Here is a 16,561-nt window from a genome sequence, read left to right as displayed (position 1 = left end):
AAAGCTTAGTTAATGCCAGGCCATTATTTTTATTACTATATCTATTTTATAACAGTCATCCTCATTTTAAAACTGAAGCACAAAATAACATTTAAAACTGAGGCATACCAGCACAACTCCAATAAGCAGACATCTAACCTTTTTAAAATGATCTTATTTTTAAAGGAAGTCTATTGCCAAGGCAGGATCTTAAAACCCGTCCTAGACGGCTGGCACCTTGCTAAGCATCCCATTGGCGCAAGCAGCCTGGTAAATGCCTAGGGAGCGGAGAGGCTCCGTGGACCACCTGCTGAGGGGACTCCCACCCCCACCCCCCCGGCACACAGTTTTCTGAGGCTCATCAGCACACTTACCCTCCACCGGCTCAGTGTCCCTCCCTGACAACCTCAAGAAATTGCCGTATTTTTTTCCAAAAGAGAAAGAAAACTAATTGGAAAGGCCCACAGCCTTGGGCTGCCATGCAAAACCTACCTTTAATACTCAGCTCAGAACGAAGAGGTCAGGCAGGGCTGTGCAGAAGGCCACGGGGCTCTGTGGGGGCCTTCCATGACAAGCACAGTTAAAGGGGTCACCCTTCAACTCACCCTGGTTTCTTCCACCATATAATGCATCCCCCAATCATCTCGTGTCACTTGACTCACGTCTACACACACACACATCCCTCTGTAAAAAGCGTCATCATCAGCTCAGGCTGCTGTAACACAGCATCATAACTGGATAGCTTATAACCAATAGAAATCCATCTCTCATAGTTCTGAAGCCTGACAAGTCCAAGAGCGAGGCCATGGCAGACCCAGCAGAGTGAGGGCTCAACTCCAGGGCCACGGTCAGCTGACTTGTCCCTGTGTCCTCGTGTGGCACCCATCACTCCCCAAAGGCCCCAACCCTTAATACCATCACATTAGGGGGTAGGATTTCATTGTATGGTGGGTAGTGCAGACAGAGACATTCAGTCTAGAGGAGCAAAAGTGCTGTGTCGTTCACCAACATCTCTCCAACACCTGCGATGTGTTCAAAATGTACATGTTCAGTAAAGGAAATGGAAATTCTGATCTCAAATCAAGTTCTGAAGTCGCATCTGTGGAAAACACTTCAAGTGGCCAAAGGTGACATCCAGAGCCAGGGCCACACAGTGCTGTCTTCTCTCCACTCTCACACAGCACAGTCCAGGAGAAACTTCTGACCACCTGCACTACTTCACATGGTATTACCAACACTTAATATTTAAAAGTGGCCGGCGCCACGGCTCAACAGGCTAATCCTCCACCTTGCGGCGCCGGCACACTGGGTTCTAGTCCCGGTTGGGGTGCCGGATTCTGTCCCGGTTACCCCTCTTCCAGGCCAGCTCTGCTGTGGCCCGGAAAGGCAGTGGAGGATGGCCCAAGTGCTTGGGCCCTGCACCCTGCACCCCATGGGAGACCAGGAGAAGCACTTGGCTCCTGCCTTCGGATCAGCACGGTGCGCCGGCCGCGGCGGCCATTGGAGGGTGAACCAACGGCAAAGGAAGACCTTTCTCTCTGTCTCTGTCCACTCTGGCTGTCAAAAAAAAAAAAAAAATAAATAAAGTTATCAAGGAGATCTTCAATATCCTTTTTCTTCTTTTAACATTCAATCTTCAAAATACAGTGCAAATTCTTTCCCCACAACATGCCTCAGTTGGACCTCTGGCCACATGTCAATGGCGCCATGGAACTAGACTGTCATATTGGACAGCATGGCTCTTGCACCATAAAACTCCAGAGAGTCTCTCTGTCTTTCCAGTAGCAGGAGAGCGAGCTCTCCCTACACTTGCTATTCCCTCTGCCTGGAGTCCTCTCCTTCTCATTGTTCCTACATGACTGATTTCACAGCTGTCACTCTCTTCTGGAACATAAGCCCCCGGGGGCAGGGACCCTGGGCTCAGGCACACAGACTTCTAGAGGGACCCTCCATAAGCATCTATGAATGAATGTCGGACTCATTGATCCCTTTTCCTTCTCTCCTGTGCACCTGCCTCACTCGGACACAGACTCACTCCCCTCCAGGGCCGCCCTGGGGAGCGGGAGTCATCCTGGGCCCAACCGCTCCCATCCAGGTTCCTCACCACTGTCGGATTGTTGGACCATGAACCTCTATGGCCCCCTTCTCAAAATACTGGTTTTAATGCATAAAATAATATGAACAGATTTATAAAGGAGATTAACTATATGTAATTACAGTTCGCAATTTTTTAATTGTAATATGGAATGGGGCACAAGGGTTTGGCACAGCAGTTAAGATTCTACTTGGGATGCCTGCACCCCATATCTGAGTGCCTGGGTTTGAATCCTGGCTCCTTTCTCCATTTCAGCTTCCTGCTAATGCATACCCTAGGATACGGCAGGTAATGGCTCTAATAGTTGGGTCCCTGGTGCAAATCTGAGAGCCTTGGACTGAGTTTCTGGTTCTTGGCTTTGGCTTTGGCCTGGCCCAGCCATGGCTGTTGAAGGCACTGGGTGAGTAAACCAGTGGATAGAAGACTTCCCCTCTCTCACTCTCCCTCTCTGTTTCTCTCAGCTTTCAAAGAAAATAGAGAAATAAATTTGAAATAAAAATTGTTGACTGTAATATGGAAATTCAGCACTTTGTAATTAAAGTTGTAACTAGTAGGATCCAGCAATGAGTCAAATAGGTGGCCTAATTTTGCAGTAGCAGAGAAGGCGAATGGTACGCTGAGACTGTCAGGAAAAGAGGCACAGACAACAGAGGAAGCAGTGTATGCGTTTACAGCCAGACCGAATTTATCCAGAGAAAATAAACTCGTAGAGGTGGTTGACCAACTGCTGGCATGCATGTGATGGAGCAGGAGGCCCCGACCCCCAGGGGCTGGGACATTTTATATTTCAGGAGGGCTCGGGATGAGGGTGGAGGTGGGGGGTAGCAGGCAGAGCTGAATTCCTGGAACTGGGCAGGGTCTTGGGTGGGGTATGAAGGCAATAGGGTGTGAGACCCAACTGAGATGCAAGGGCAAGGAATACATTCCAATGTTTATTGATCTTTTGGGCAGTGAGCATGAATGGCTGAGGCGTCTATCTTGTTCCATCAGAGATCACTGCCAATGTGACTTGCAAACACTTGCGATTGCGCTGGGCAGCAGACCTTCAGGTGTCACTAACTCCCTGCATTAGAAATGGCAGCCAAAGCCACGCTTAGGGAAAACAATGAGCACCTTTCTCGCCTTTCCCACCCACCCAAGCTTACAGATTTTCTTGATTTCTATCCTCTTTTTGGTATGAGGAGTCAGATGGATTAATAGCCAGTCAGTGAAAATTGAGGGTGGAAAATGTTCCCCAAAAATTAATCTTTTTTTGAAGATTTATTTATTTGAAAGTCAGAGTTACACAGAGAGGCAGAGGCAGAGAGAGAGAAGTCTTTCATCCACTGGTTCACTCCCCAGATGGCCACAACGGTCGGAGCTGTGCAGATCCGAAGCCAGGAGCCAGGAGCTTCTTCCGGGTCTCCCACACGGGTGCAGGGGCCCAAGGACTTGGACCATCTTCCACTGCTTTCCCAGGCCATAGCAGAGAGCTGGGTCAGAAGAGGAGCAGCCGGGACAAGAACCGGCACCCATATGGGATGCCGGTGCTTCAGGCCAGGGCGTTAACCCACTGCACCACAGCGCTGGGCCCCCCCAAAATTAATCTTTAGCTAGGTCACAAGTGCCTGCCTGCCCACTCCTTGGGAACTTCCAATCTTATCCTGAGACTAGCGGGAGAGTGGTGACTCCACCCTTCTGAGCTCCAGGCTCACAGTAAAACAAGTTAGGAGGCAGGCGTCACGGCTCACTAGGCTAATCCTCCACGTTGCGGCGCCAGCACACCCGGTTCTAGTCCCGGTCAGGGCGCCAGATTCTGTCCCGGCTGCCCCTCTTCCAGGCCAGCTCTATGCTGTGGCCCAGGAGTGCAGTGGAGGATGGCCCAAGTGCTTGGGCCCTGCACCCCATGGGAGACCAGGGTAAGTACCTGGCTCCTGCCATCTGATTAGAGCGGTGCGCCGGCCGCAGTGCACCAGCCGTGGCAGCCTTTGGAGGGTGAACCAACGGCGAAGGAAGACCTTTCTATCTGTCTCTCTCTCTCACTGTCCACCCTGCCTGTCAAAAAAAAAAAAAAAAAAGTTAGGAATCCCACCCTTATGCAGCAAGCCAGACAGGGTAAAAGATGGCAAATCAGTTCTTTTGATGGGTTTTGTCCCCACCCTGTGACTGAATGTCAATCTGATTGTCAAGCTTTTTCTTCCCCAAAATTGTGCTTTAAAAACCCAGTTTTTTTAAAAAACTTAAACACCAGGATCTTCGAGTGTTTTCCCGTCTTGGAAGCCCCCCTCCCTGCCACTCTGGCTGGGAGTCTCTGACTCTAGAAATCAACCTTGCTTTTAAACCTATCTGCTTGTCTGCTTGGAAATTCTTCTTCCGTGTGAGACAAAGAACCGAGATAATAATATTCTCTCCACCGCCGTTTCACCCATAACATTGGTACCCATGGACCCTAGGCTAAGAACCCCTACATGACTGGGAGATGCCAGCTCTCAACCGCGTCCCTTCTCTACTCAGAATGAAGCATTGAGAAGTTAACTAGAAAATATCTCAGCCTCCTTTTCCATCGGCAGCCTGGGGGTTGCGGCCGGCCCAGGATTATAAGCATCCTGTCCAGACCTCACAACTGCTCAAAAGACTGAGTTCAGATTCGCCTATGGTGCAAACACCAGCCTCTCTGCTTCCCCTGCAAGACTGCAAGGTGAGCCTTTCAGCAGGCTGAGATCAAGCAAGTCAGAATGTACAGGCTCATCTCCAGCCAGTCGCTGACAGAGCTGCCTTCCTGTTGGCCCACCTGCGCCCTGTTCCCTTGCTCTAACACCAGCTCCAGTCCAGCAGCTCCTCCGCACCACATTCCCTGAAACCGTCCGATCAGCGACACCTGCCTTCTTCTGCTCAGCACTCAGGTGGGCTCCGTCCTGGGCCCCCGCCAAGCCACACGCCCTAGGAGAAAGGAACCGCCCTGTCGGATCTGAACCATCCTGGAGATCTAGAGATGGGTGAGGCTCAGCCTCTCACAACAGCATAGGGAAGAGGCTTCCCTCAGTGTCGCCGTGAGAAACAGACACAGCAGTTTGTACACAAGGGGACTTGGTTCATGGAAAGCAGAATTAGAAGATAACTATTTAGGGGCCAGAGCTGTGGCACAGTGGGTTAACGCCCTGGCCTGAAGCGCCGGCATCCCATATGAGTGCCAGTTCTAGTCCCGGCTGCTCCTCTTCCAATCCAGCTCTCTGCTATGGCCTGGGAAAACAGTGGAGGATGGCCCAAGTCCTTGGGCCCCTGCACCCATGTGCGAGACCCGGAAGAAACTCCTGGCTCCTGGCTTCGGATCAGCACAGCTCCGGCCGTTGTGGCCATCTGGGGAGTAAACCAGTGGATAGAAGACCCCTCTCTCTCTCTCTCTCTCTCTCTCTGCCTTTCCTCTCTCTGTGTAACTTTCAAATAAATAAATAAGTCTTTTTTAAAAAAAAAAAAAAGGAAGATAACTGATAACTATTTAGATGCAAAAAATATTAAAATTTATGCATACAATGGGTCTTCAAAGAGTTCACAGAAAATCAATATCATGAAAAAACTATGCATAGGTTTCCAAAAAATTTTACACCAAAATAATTTTATGTTTTCATTCTGTTTTTCCATGTACTGCCTGAAGCCCTCATAATAAATGTTAGTTGTATTGATCCATTTTAGGATACTACAATGAAATACCTGTGGCCGGGTAACATTTTATAAAGAAAGGGGCCTTACTTGGCTAAAAGCTGGTCTCCCACATGGATGGCAGAGGTTCAAGCGCGTCAGCAGGGAGCTAGACTGGAAGTGGGGCAGCCAGGACTCAAACCAGCACTCCTATGAGATGCCAGCATCGCAGGTTGGGGCCACTGAGCCACATACTGGCCCTAATTTCTAGCCTCCTAATCCCCCACCAAGGGGATTAAATTTTACTCCATGAATCCTTCCAGACACACTCAAAACACATCCCAAACTTGGCCACAGTTGTCTTTAATATTCATTCTGACGAAAATGAATTACCCAGGAAGGCATTCAGATAAAACCAAAGGTACTGAGAGAAGGAAACACAACAAGAAAGCAACCTTCCTCACACCAAGTCCCTTTCCCTTTCATTATTGATTGTTTTCTGACTTTAAGTTGCCCGGTCCCAAACCTCCAACACCTACTTCTGAGATGGGAAAGACTCCCCCGCTGGAAGATAAGAATCCCTCCACCTAGGGTTGGTGTGTGGGAGACCCCGATGGGGTTCTAGGCTCCCGGTTTTAGCCTGGCCCAGCCCCGGGCACCACAGCCATCTGGGGAGAAAGCCAGGCTGGAAGATTCTCTCATATTCTCTCTCTCTCTCTCTCTAACTCAGCCTTTCAAATAAATAAAATAAATCTTTTTAAAAAAATCTCTTTCTCTTCATTCACTGACAAGGGACCAGGTTGTGCTGCTGGCACATAAAATAGTGGCTTGGCTTTGTGGGGAAAAAAAAAAACTCAAATTGCTCTAAGGGAGATGGTAATTGGCCCAGCAGTTAAGACACCTGCGTCCCATATCGGAGTCCCTGCCTCCAGCTCCAAACTCCAGCTTCCTGCTAATGCAGACCCTGGGGGGCAGCACTGATGGCTCAAGGAACTGGGTTCCTGCCGCTCACCTGGGAGACCAGGATTGTATTCTCAGCTCTCAGCACCAGGTATCATGGACATTGGGAAGTGAACCAGAGTCAGAACCCTTTCTCTCTCTCTCTCTCTCTCTCTCTCTCTCTCTCTCAATAAACAAATAAATACATTTCTTAAATGTGCTTGACAGAACAGCCAAGGGTTTTTTAATCTGGTTTCCTTGCAAAAGAGAGAATTTACCTAGAGGCTGGTTCTCAGGGCCAGTCTCAGTGATGTGACCTTCTGCCACCACTGCCCTGCCCCATCAACCCCATCTGCACTGAGAGGGACCATGCATTTTGGCAACAAGTGTGGGCTTAGAGTCACATAGGCCTGGATTTATGGCCCATCTCGGTCGCTAGCCCCAGGTATAAACTCCAACAAGTCAGTTTTGCTCTGGGTCTCAGTTTTCCTCATCTGTAAAACAGAAAATGTTGCTGTCAGGAAGGTGTTAGGAGGAGCATAGACTCTATAGATAAAGACCCGGCACACAGGGGCTGTCCCGCAGACAGTAAACTTTACCACTGGGGCTGGTGCTGTGGCGTAGTGGGTAAAGCTGCCTCCTGCCAGGCTGGCATCCCATATGGGCACCGGTTTAAGTCCTGGCTGCTCCACTTCTGATCCAGCTTTCTGCTGTTGCCTGGGATAGCAGCAGAAGATGGCCCAAGTCCTTGGGCCCCTGCACCCATGTGGGAGACCCGGAAGAGGCTCCTGGCTCCTGGCTTCGGATTGGCGCAGCTCCAGCCATTGTGGCCATCTGGGGAGTGAACCAGCGGATGGAAGATCTCTCTCTCTCTCTTTGCCTCTCCTTCTCTCTCTGTATAACTCTTTCAAATAAATAAATAAATCTTAGGAAAAAAAAAAGACTTTACCACACAGTGGGAACCACAGAGCCAAGCAGAGGGACACACTGTCTGAAAAGGGAGAAGGGAGAGAAGCCAAGGGGCAGGAGCAGAGGCAGGAACCCAAAGGAGAGTTCCAGCCGGGGCAGTGCAGCTGTGGCATGGGTGACACTGTCGAAGTGATTCGGGGGCAATCTTCTACAACACAAAAACAGCTTCTTCATTAGCCCAGCACAGGGCAAGAGATGAGAACTGACATGCCCAAGAGATTCAATGCCAGATACGGCTCCCAGCCTCGGAGGGGCACCTCTGTTAGTAAAATGGTGCGGTCTTGTCTGTGGTACAACTTACATCCGGACACCACCCTAGGCTCCAGCCCCCGCCCACCCTTGCTGGAAGCCGGGTAAACAGATGGCCCAACCACAGGTGTCAGCTCCACTCCCACCCTAAGGGGATCCGCTACTCCTATTTCCCTGCCCCCCCCAAAAGGTACAGCCCCAGGGGCTTCCCCCACCCCACAATAAACCTTTCCCTTAACTCCAGTGTTTGGTGTGTTTTGCAGCGGCCCGGCAGGGGTCACATCCCACAGTAGGCTCATCCAGCTCTCCCAGTACACAGCTTGGCTCACCAAGGGGCTGCGGAGGGAAGACCCTTCTGTTTCATCACTTGATGGCAATAATTACATGTCAGAAAACCGTGGTGGATGGTCACTACTTCTTTGGTTATGGGGTTATTTTAATTTTTCAATTCCCCTTTCCTAACACTTGGGTCCTTATAACTGGCAACAGTCTGAAGTCCTGAGCATCCAGAAAATCTACACGTTGTTCACCGCTTCACTCTCTTCCCAAGCTCCCTTTTCCCATGGAGATTTGGCTAGGGAGAGACCAGTGCCAGAAGGCACAGCAGAGCCTGGTGCTTGCTGTTCAGGCTCAACCGAAGTCCAAAGTCCGAGGAAGCCCCATTCGCGATGGATATCTTTCTCTCCTGCCTGTGGCCGCTCTCTGCCTCTCCCCATCTCCAGCCACACTCCCTCCTCCCAGCCTGAGACAGCTGTTCTGCCTATGGGAGCTCCGTGGGGAAAGCCAGGCCTGGCATTGCCAGGAACAAAGGAAGGAAGAAGGAAAGGTGACTTTGGCTCCTATGGTTGTTCCACATCCTGGACATTATTCCACATCCTGGGGAGACACTAGGGCCTGATGATACTGACAGTCTCCTCTCTCCACGTGGTGAAGGCCAATGCCCCTGCTGAACCCAGTACAGAACTCCTCACGACCTGGCCCAGCCCTCACAGCCCTCACAGCCCACTTGCAACTCCGTCCCCTTTTGCTGTCACCACACAGCCCAGAGTCCAGGATGAACTCTAGGTGCTGGGCCTATGCAAGGAGCTGTGCTACATCTGAAAGTATGCACCCAAGCACCGCTTCTTACAAGCTGTGTGGCTTGGGCGCATTTCTTGACTTCCCTGGGCCTTGCTTTTCTCACTGGCAAAATGTGGCTTGTGATACTTTCCTAGGCTCACATGAAGATGAAAGGAGATGACAGGTGTCAAGCGTGTGCCACGTGAGTGAGGGCACCTCTCCCCAGGTGCCTATCTGAGGCCGGCCAGTGGGGCTGGGAGTCTGTGGGCCCCTTCAGGCATAGGTAGAATGTCCCTCACGAAGAAGCTGTCAGCTGTGGCTGGAAAGACTGTCTCCAGACCAGCTGGCATCTCCCCCACTAATAGCTTCTTGTGTTGCATGTACGACCTTGTGGCCTTAAATCACACCTTCAAGTTAATTGCAATCTTCCACTCAGAGCTATCAAAAGGGGCTGAGCCCCTAAGGAGACAGTCTCCAGGAGACCCCCCCCCAACTATCTCCCTGAGCCCCAACATACATATGTGAAACCCCCTATCCAATGGGCACCCCCAATAGGATGACCCAATGATCAGACAGTAATGCCTTAAAAACACGGGACCCTTCCTCAAAGCCAGTGTTCCGCTCGGGCACTCCCCCTGGTCTCCTCTCGGACCACACACTTTCTCCAGTTCGCTTGCCAATTGATTAAAGTTTCTGCCTCTTCCCAAATTGTTTGCTGGCTTTTTATTTCTATACTTAGCTGAGGAAAAGAACTAGCTCCAGCACCCGCCCTCCCCTCTGGGACTGGTAACACCATCCCTCCCCCTAGGCTAGATGTGGGTAGGAACAAGGGAGGGGAATCACTCATTGCTGGAAACAGACACCTTGAGAGATTCACTTTTGTCAACAATGTCTTCTTACAAATGCAGATCACCCCTGCTTAAGCCTCCCAACTCCCATTGTATAAACTATTGAAATTTAGTGGGCACTCCAGAGTTGGCGATTTCAGTGCTGTGACTGCCTTGAGGAGCACCAAGGTTATTCTCAAGTTTTTTGAGGAAGGACACAGATGGCAAAGGAGAATGCTCAGAGCGCGGCAGCCAGGTGGTTGGAAGTCAGGGCCAGGCTGGGTGGGGAAGAAAAATGGAAGGGGAAGGGAGAAGGACAAGGAGGCTGAAAGCGGAGCAGGGGTCGTGATGCACACACGTGTCTGCTTGGTCACGGCGCCTTCGGCTCTGGTGGCAGCTGGAGTGCCACTAGCAGTGGGCTGAGACATCAACATGCATTTGTCAGGCTGTCTAGTCAGCTTGCCCTGGTTCTGCCAGATGCTGCCCGGGTACCACCCCTGCGGTGTCCCCCACCAACACTACATGAAAAGGGTGGGAGGAGAAGTCGGGGAAAGGACAGAGAGACATGGCCACACATCAGAGCAGGTCACAGCCAACCGCCTCCTCCGGCTGCCCCTGCACGTGGGCACCACATTTCCCACCCACACTCGTGTCCTCCTTCACCTCTTCTTTTTGTGTTCTCAAACCACGTGATGGGAAATGACAGATGTGTGCGCGGAGCAGGTGGAACTGCGCCCCTGTGCAGCAACAAGGAGACAGGGGTCAGAAAGGCTGGCGTTTCCCAAGTTGCAAGTGCTCGGTAGGAGCCAGGCCATGCAGGCCCCGTCTCCAAACCCCTCCTTCCTTCCAGGCCAGGGAATCAGGACTCAGGTCTTTAAGCACTACAACACCTGTGGGGGATCTCCCCTCGGGAGGCTGGGGGCCTGCACAGAGGTCCTGCCGCAGTATCCAGCCCTGTGTCTGCCAGGAGAGTCTTAAAATCATGGTCCTCCATGTTCTTATCACTTATCTGTCTAGTGAGCCAGGAGGTGTGGACACTCTCCTGACTGTAAAGTGCGTACGTGTGTGTGTGTGTGAGAGAGAGAGAGAGAGAGAGAGAAGACACAGAGGAAAGCGAGGCGGGGAGAGAGGAGGAGGAGGGAGGGAAGGAGGACAGCAGCAAGAAGTACTTCAAAGGAAAATCAAGGCAGAAAGGGTCAAGGACAAAATCAGGCTTCACCACTGTGGCTCAGTTGCATCTCACTGACCCACTATACCACCATCTCCAAGGGTCCAAGTCTCTGTAAGACCCAAAATAACCTCCAATACAGGCAGCATTGCTGGAAACCCACGGGGAGGCTCATCTCCACTCTTCCCAACCAGAGCACCAGGACACCCACCCCTGAGGAGCAAAGAAGTACCCCTTGGCCACCCTCAGTGCTAGTGCCAGGCACACAGATCCCAGCAGCACAGGTAAACCATGAGAAGAGACCCTAGAAGTGGGCTTAGGACCCCTGGGGGAATCACAGCTACCACGAGGTCTAGAAGAGGGGTCTGGTCTAGGTGGGCACAACCACGAGGCCCACCTCTCTGCAGGGCCAGGGCGGGGCCTCTCCAGGGCTCGGCTCTGGGTAGCTCTGCCTTGACTACTCACCTTTCTCTCCCTGCAAGGTCTGCTTCGTTCCAGTTCCTATTGCTGGCACAGCCCATTCATTCATACGGACTTCTTCACCTGCAATGCAAATAACAATGCAGAAGGCACTCTGTCCTAGAGTAATGGCTCCCAACCTCGCTTTCATGGGAATATCTCCCACTGTCTCAAAAGAGAAGGCATGACATTCTTGGCAATCATCTTTACTACAATTTAAATTAAAAGATAAATGCCAGCCGGCGCTGCGGCTCACTAGGCTAATCCTCCGCCTTGTGGCGCCGGCACACCGGGTTCTCGTCCCGGTCGGGGCACCGGATTCTGTCCCGGTTGCCCCTCTTCCAGGCCAGCTCTCTGTTGTGGCCAGGGAGTGCAGTGGAGGATAGCCCAAGTGCTTGGGCCCTGCACCCCATGGGAGACCAGGATAAGTACCTGTCTCCTGCCATCGGATCAGCGCAGTGCGCCGGCCGCAGCACGCCGGCCACGGCGGCCATGGAGGGTGAACCAACGGCAAAAGGAATACCTTTTTCTCTGTCTCTCTGTCCTCTCTGTCTCTCACTGTCCACTCTGCCTGTCAAAAAAAAAAAAAAAAAAGATAAATGCCTGTTCACCAAGGTCAAAAGGTGAAAATGACCCAAATGTCTATTAAGAGATGAATGGATAAACTCAATGTGGTATAGGCACACTTGGAATACTCAGACATATAAAGGAAGGAAATTCTAAAACAAGCTACAGCATGGATAAAATGTCACACCAATAATAATAATACAGACACAGGTGACAAATGTGGTATAATTACATTTATACCAGCTACGTGGAATAAGCAAATTCATAGAGACAAAAAATGAAAAGTGGTTACCAGAATGGGAAGAGAGGCAAATGTGGAGTTATTATATAATGGGTACCCAAGTTTCTGTTTGGGATGATGAAAAGATCCCAGCAATGGATGGTGGTGACAACAGCACAACAGTGTGAATATACTAAATGCCACTGCCTTGTACACGTAAAATGGAAAATATGGTATGTAGATATTGCCATAGTTTCTTTTAAAAAGATAAAATGTCACATCGTACCCCAAGGTTTTCTGCAGGAGAACGATAAAGAAGCAAAGAGACAGCCTGCAGTCAACAGTCCAAAAACGCTGTCCCCTCTGAAGAAGACAGGGGTCACCGCACAGAGAGAAGTGAGGATGTGGATGTGACCTTCCTCCACCACCCACGGGTGCCACTGAGCTTAGACATCCTCTGCGCCCTGTCCATTGTCAAAGCAGTCTGCATCCAAGTCAGCTGTTCCTCCCCTTTTGCAGTCCTGCACCAGCAGAAGTGGAAGACAAACCACCCAAGGCCAATGCCAAGAGCAGCTCACTGCTCACAGTGGCCCAGGCAACAGAGCTAAAACCAACACCGAGCATCAGAAGCAGCCATGGTCTGAGGGTGCTTTTGAATTGCTAGCTTTCATTTAAAAAGGAAATGAGCCCTCTGCACCCATGCCCCTCCTCAGTGAGTGCAGACGCATTCCTGGCACTCAGGGAACGGTGACACATGACAGATGTGACTGCAAAGGCAATTATTCCTTTGTCACTTTAACACCATTTCTAGCCAGGTCTTAACTGCCACAGTGGGAAGCGAGGCCGTCGTCTCATTAATTTGTATCTCAGTTATCTGGGCAGCTGCCTGAAGGCTGCTCTCTCCTCCGTCCCTGGAAATGTGGCACGCTTGGAGGAGTGAGACACGACACGAATGGGTGCCCGCTGCTTTCATGAAAACCCCTGGTTTCCCTCTTCAGGAAGCGCTCCCCGCCCTCCCTGCTCACTCTTTCCTCCTTACACTTTTTCCTCAAGGTGTGGCCCGTGGGCTCCCAGCATCGGCAAAGCCAGGAGCCTTGTGAGAAAGGCAGCAGCCTGAGGCCACTGCCCAAGCCACTGGGTAAGAACCCCTGTACCTGTTCGGGGGGTGGAGGTGGGGGGATTGGTGTGCGTCAGCATTGCCTGTGGCTGTTGAAACAGGTTGTCAAGAACTTGATGGCCCAAAACTACACAAATCCAATCTCCCAGAGCTCAGCGCACCAGGGGTCTGGACTCTGTTTCCCAGGACAGAAATCAAGGCATCAGCAGCGCTGCCTCTCGCTGGTGGCTCCAGACAAGGATCTGCTCCTTGCCTGTCCCGGCTCCTGATGACCACTGAGACTCTGTGGCTGGCCTCTTCCCATTGCCTTCTCTCTCAGCTCTTTTTTCCTTTTATAATTTTTATTTATTTACCAGGCAGAGAGACAGATTTTTCATTCCCTGATTCACTCCCTAAATGCTCACAACAGCAGGAGCCAGGCCAAAGCCAGGAACCCAGAACTCAACCCAGTTCTCTGACATGGGTGGCAGGGACCCAACTACTTGAGTCATTGCCTGCTGCCTCCTAGGTTCTCATCCGCAGGTAGCTGGAATTCAAGGTGGAGCCAGGACTCGAACCAAGACACTCCAATGTGGGATTGTGGGCATCCTAAGCAGCATCTTAACAGCTGTGCCAAATGCCTGCCCCCTGCTCTGCCTCCTGCAAGGACATTTGATGGCATTCAAGGCCCACCTGCTAGACTCAAAGTAACCCACATAGCTCAGGAATCTTCATTCAAATCCCGTCTGTAAAGACTCCATTTCCAGATAAAGGAACACTTACAGGTTCCAGGGACTGGAATGTAGACATCTAGCGAGGCATTTTCCTGCCTGCCACAGTCGTGTTCAAAGTTTGGCTGTCAGCTGCCAATCAGAACACAACCAAACCTTATCAGTCATCTGTATAAATATCAAATCCAGACATAAGTAAAAAATCCAACAAAAGGTCAGCCTTCAAAACTTATATTCGGCCAAGAAGCACTGAAGTTTCAAAGGTTGCTCTGTGAGCCAAAGCCCAAAGCCTCTGAACTTCCCTGCTATTAGCGACTCGTTAAACGCAGCCCCACAGTGCCTGTCAGTCTGATTTCTGGGCCCTGAGCCCAGACCTGCCAGATCCACGTCCCCAAGAGGGGCCAGCGAATTTGTGTTTTTAAAAGGCACACTGGTGATTCCAGCCATCAGTCACATCCGAGAACCACCTGGCCCAGCGGTCCCCATCGCTCCCTGCGTACTACAATCATTTAGGGGAATTTTTAAAATACCGAGGCCACGTCCACCCACACCAATTCAACCAGATTCTCCTTGGAGGTGGGTGTTTTCCAGAGCTCCCCAGTTGATTCCACTGTGCAGCCAGGCTTGGGAACCCCTGATTTTACCTCTCCAGGCCCAGTGAAGAGAGCTGAAGACGCCAACAGACCCAGGGAAGGCACTCGTTGGACTAAGCCTCTCTGGGCTGCCGCCCTCTTCACAGAGGGAAACACCCAGCAGTTAGAGAGGGCTCCAGAAGGCCAGCCCCGCCCGGAGGAGCTCCCACGACCCCCCACAGAGCCCAGCCACAAGGACACTCACCACCCACTCCTGAGCTCACTCCAAGAGCCCAAGCCCAGCCCTCCATATCAAAAGGATCTCACAGTTTTCTCCTGCTCTCCACCTCCCTCCTGCTCTCCACCACCCCACACACGCTTTCTTCTGGCCCCATGAGAACAAAGGAATAAAAGTAAAGAAAAACACTTCATGTCTCCTAAGTGGAAATGTTGCCCACTCCCATGGCCCGAAGCATCTGGAAGGCCCTTCCTTTGCAGATTTGTTATCTAACTGAGGAGCCCAGGGTGAAAAGGGAATGACTCAAGGCCACGGTTCTGCAAGCCACTAGAACACAGAACATGGCACCAGAGGGAGAGCAGCTCTTCCTGCCACAGGGAAGAATTTGCTCTCCACGGAAAACTGGGCCTGTTAGAGTCGACTGCCCGAAAAATGTCACCAAGAGACACGTCTCTTATGCAAACAGCACGGGGAAGTTTTATTGATTATCCAGCATGCTGGGGCTGTCTGATCATACATGAGCAGAGCAGCCCCGAATAACCAAAGGTTAGGGTTTATAAAGGCAAAAACCGCAAAACCAGGAAGGGGAAGAGAATAAACGGCTGCTAAGCGGTTGCTAAAGTCTTACAATCAGCAATTATGATCTTAAGACATAGACAAATCACATCTTCATTATTAGCCCAGGTAACCCAGGCGCAACCTTTCTACTTTTAAGCTTGAGCAATCATGCTAGGGAGTTTTTGTGCGTTGCCAAGGGTGATGTAGTGCACTGCTATTGTCCGACTATTTGAGATCATAGTTTCAGACCAGAGTCTCACGGGGGTGGGGGGGGGTGCTTTCCCAGAATGCAGTCTCAAGTGCTCCAAAATGGAGTCCCTACTGTCAAGGTGCTACTTCACTCTGTCTTATTTTCACAGCTGCACCAGGAAGGTTTAAACCTGTAAGCTTAAGCTTAACTTTTTACACCCGCACATATACAATTTTAACTCTTCAGGCCTTGACTCTAACTCTTCTGCATTATCTCATCCTGAGACCGCAGAACTTACTCTTCAACTCTGTAAATCACAGATAACTAACAGCAATGCAAGTAATCCTCGTCTTGAAGGACCCCAAAAGTGGTGCCCTTTTGTGACGACCCCAGAAACACAGACTCCAGACCAGGCGATGCAAAAAGCAAGAGGCAGTTTTATTTCATTTGCACAAATGGGCCCTCTGCTGCCACAAGCAGCGGGAAAGAGAGAGAGAGCCCCGAGCAATCATTTCACACAGCTTTTAAAGGGCAAAACCACAAGATTAACATATTATAGGGTGGCGTAAGTTCATTGGGCAACTAGACAGTTGGGCAAAGTACATGGACAAGGGGAGGGGGTCGTTGAGGAGGAGAAATGGGTGGCTACGTGCCTTACGTGCCTTGCGGTTTCTTTGTCAAGCTTGAGCAAGCACAGGGGAGGGGGTATCAGTGGAAAAGTACTAGGTTGAAAGGGCACGACGGGGAGGGGTTGAAACTGTTTGTCTGAAGTTTCTGTTTTTCTATTTTATCAAGGCCACTTTTAAGGCGGCTCTCGGTGGCTCTTGGCCGCTCCCTTCAGTCTATAGACAGATTCCCTCCTATCCAGTAAGAGTTCAAATGGCTTATGTCAAATGACAGAGAAAAAGCTTTACCCTCGTGTGCACGTTCAGGCCAACCTTCCTTTACTCCATAGCCATTTGTGCTTGTAAAATTGTTCCCTTTGAAGCTTTGTGATCAATAAAACTTTAATGTATGTTAGTTTTTGTAG

At 50.8% G+C, this 16,561-nt stretch overlaps 1 long non-coding RNA gene across 3 annotated transcripts; it reads right to left on the bottom strand.

Annotated features, from left to right (window-relative positions):
• Positions 1 to 479: 479 nt before the first annotated feature.
• LOC127492599 (uncharacterized) lies at positions 480 to 14,995 on the bottom strand. 3 transcript variants are annotated; one of them, XR_016222551.1, is made up of 4 exons: positions 14,811 to 14,995; positions 11,883 to 11,930; positions 11,366 to 11,443; positions 480 to 1,536 (listed from the first exon to the last, which is right to left on the bottom strand). It is a non-coding gene; the product is annotated as an uncharacterized LOC127492599 (long non-coding RNA). The 3 variants fall into 3 exon arrangements; XR_016222549.1 differs by lacking the exon at positions 480 to 1,536 and adding an exon at positions 6,577 to 7,122; XR_016222550.1 differs by lacking the exons at positions 480 to 1,536; positions 14,811 to 14,995 and adding exons at positions 6,577 to 7,122; positions 14,618 to 14,797.
• Between the last annotated feature and the right edge of the window lie 1,566 nt (positions 14,996 to 16,561).

This window comes from Oryctolagus cuniculus, chromosome 16 (assembly GCF_051225735.1).
Source record: "Oryctolagus cuniculus isolate XC-2025 breed Fujian yellow rabbit chromosome 16, ASM5122573v1, whole genome shotgun sequence".
Taxonomy (NCBI): Eukaryota; Metazoa; Chordata; class Mammalia; order Lagomorpha; family Leporidae; genus Oryctolagus; species Oryctolagus cuniculus.
This window is presented reverse-complemented; position numbering and strand designations above follow the sequence as displayed.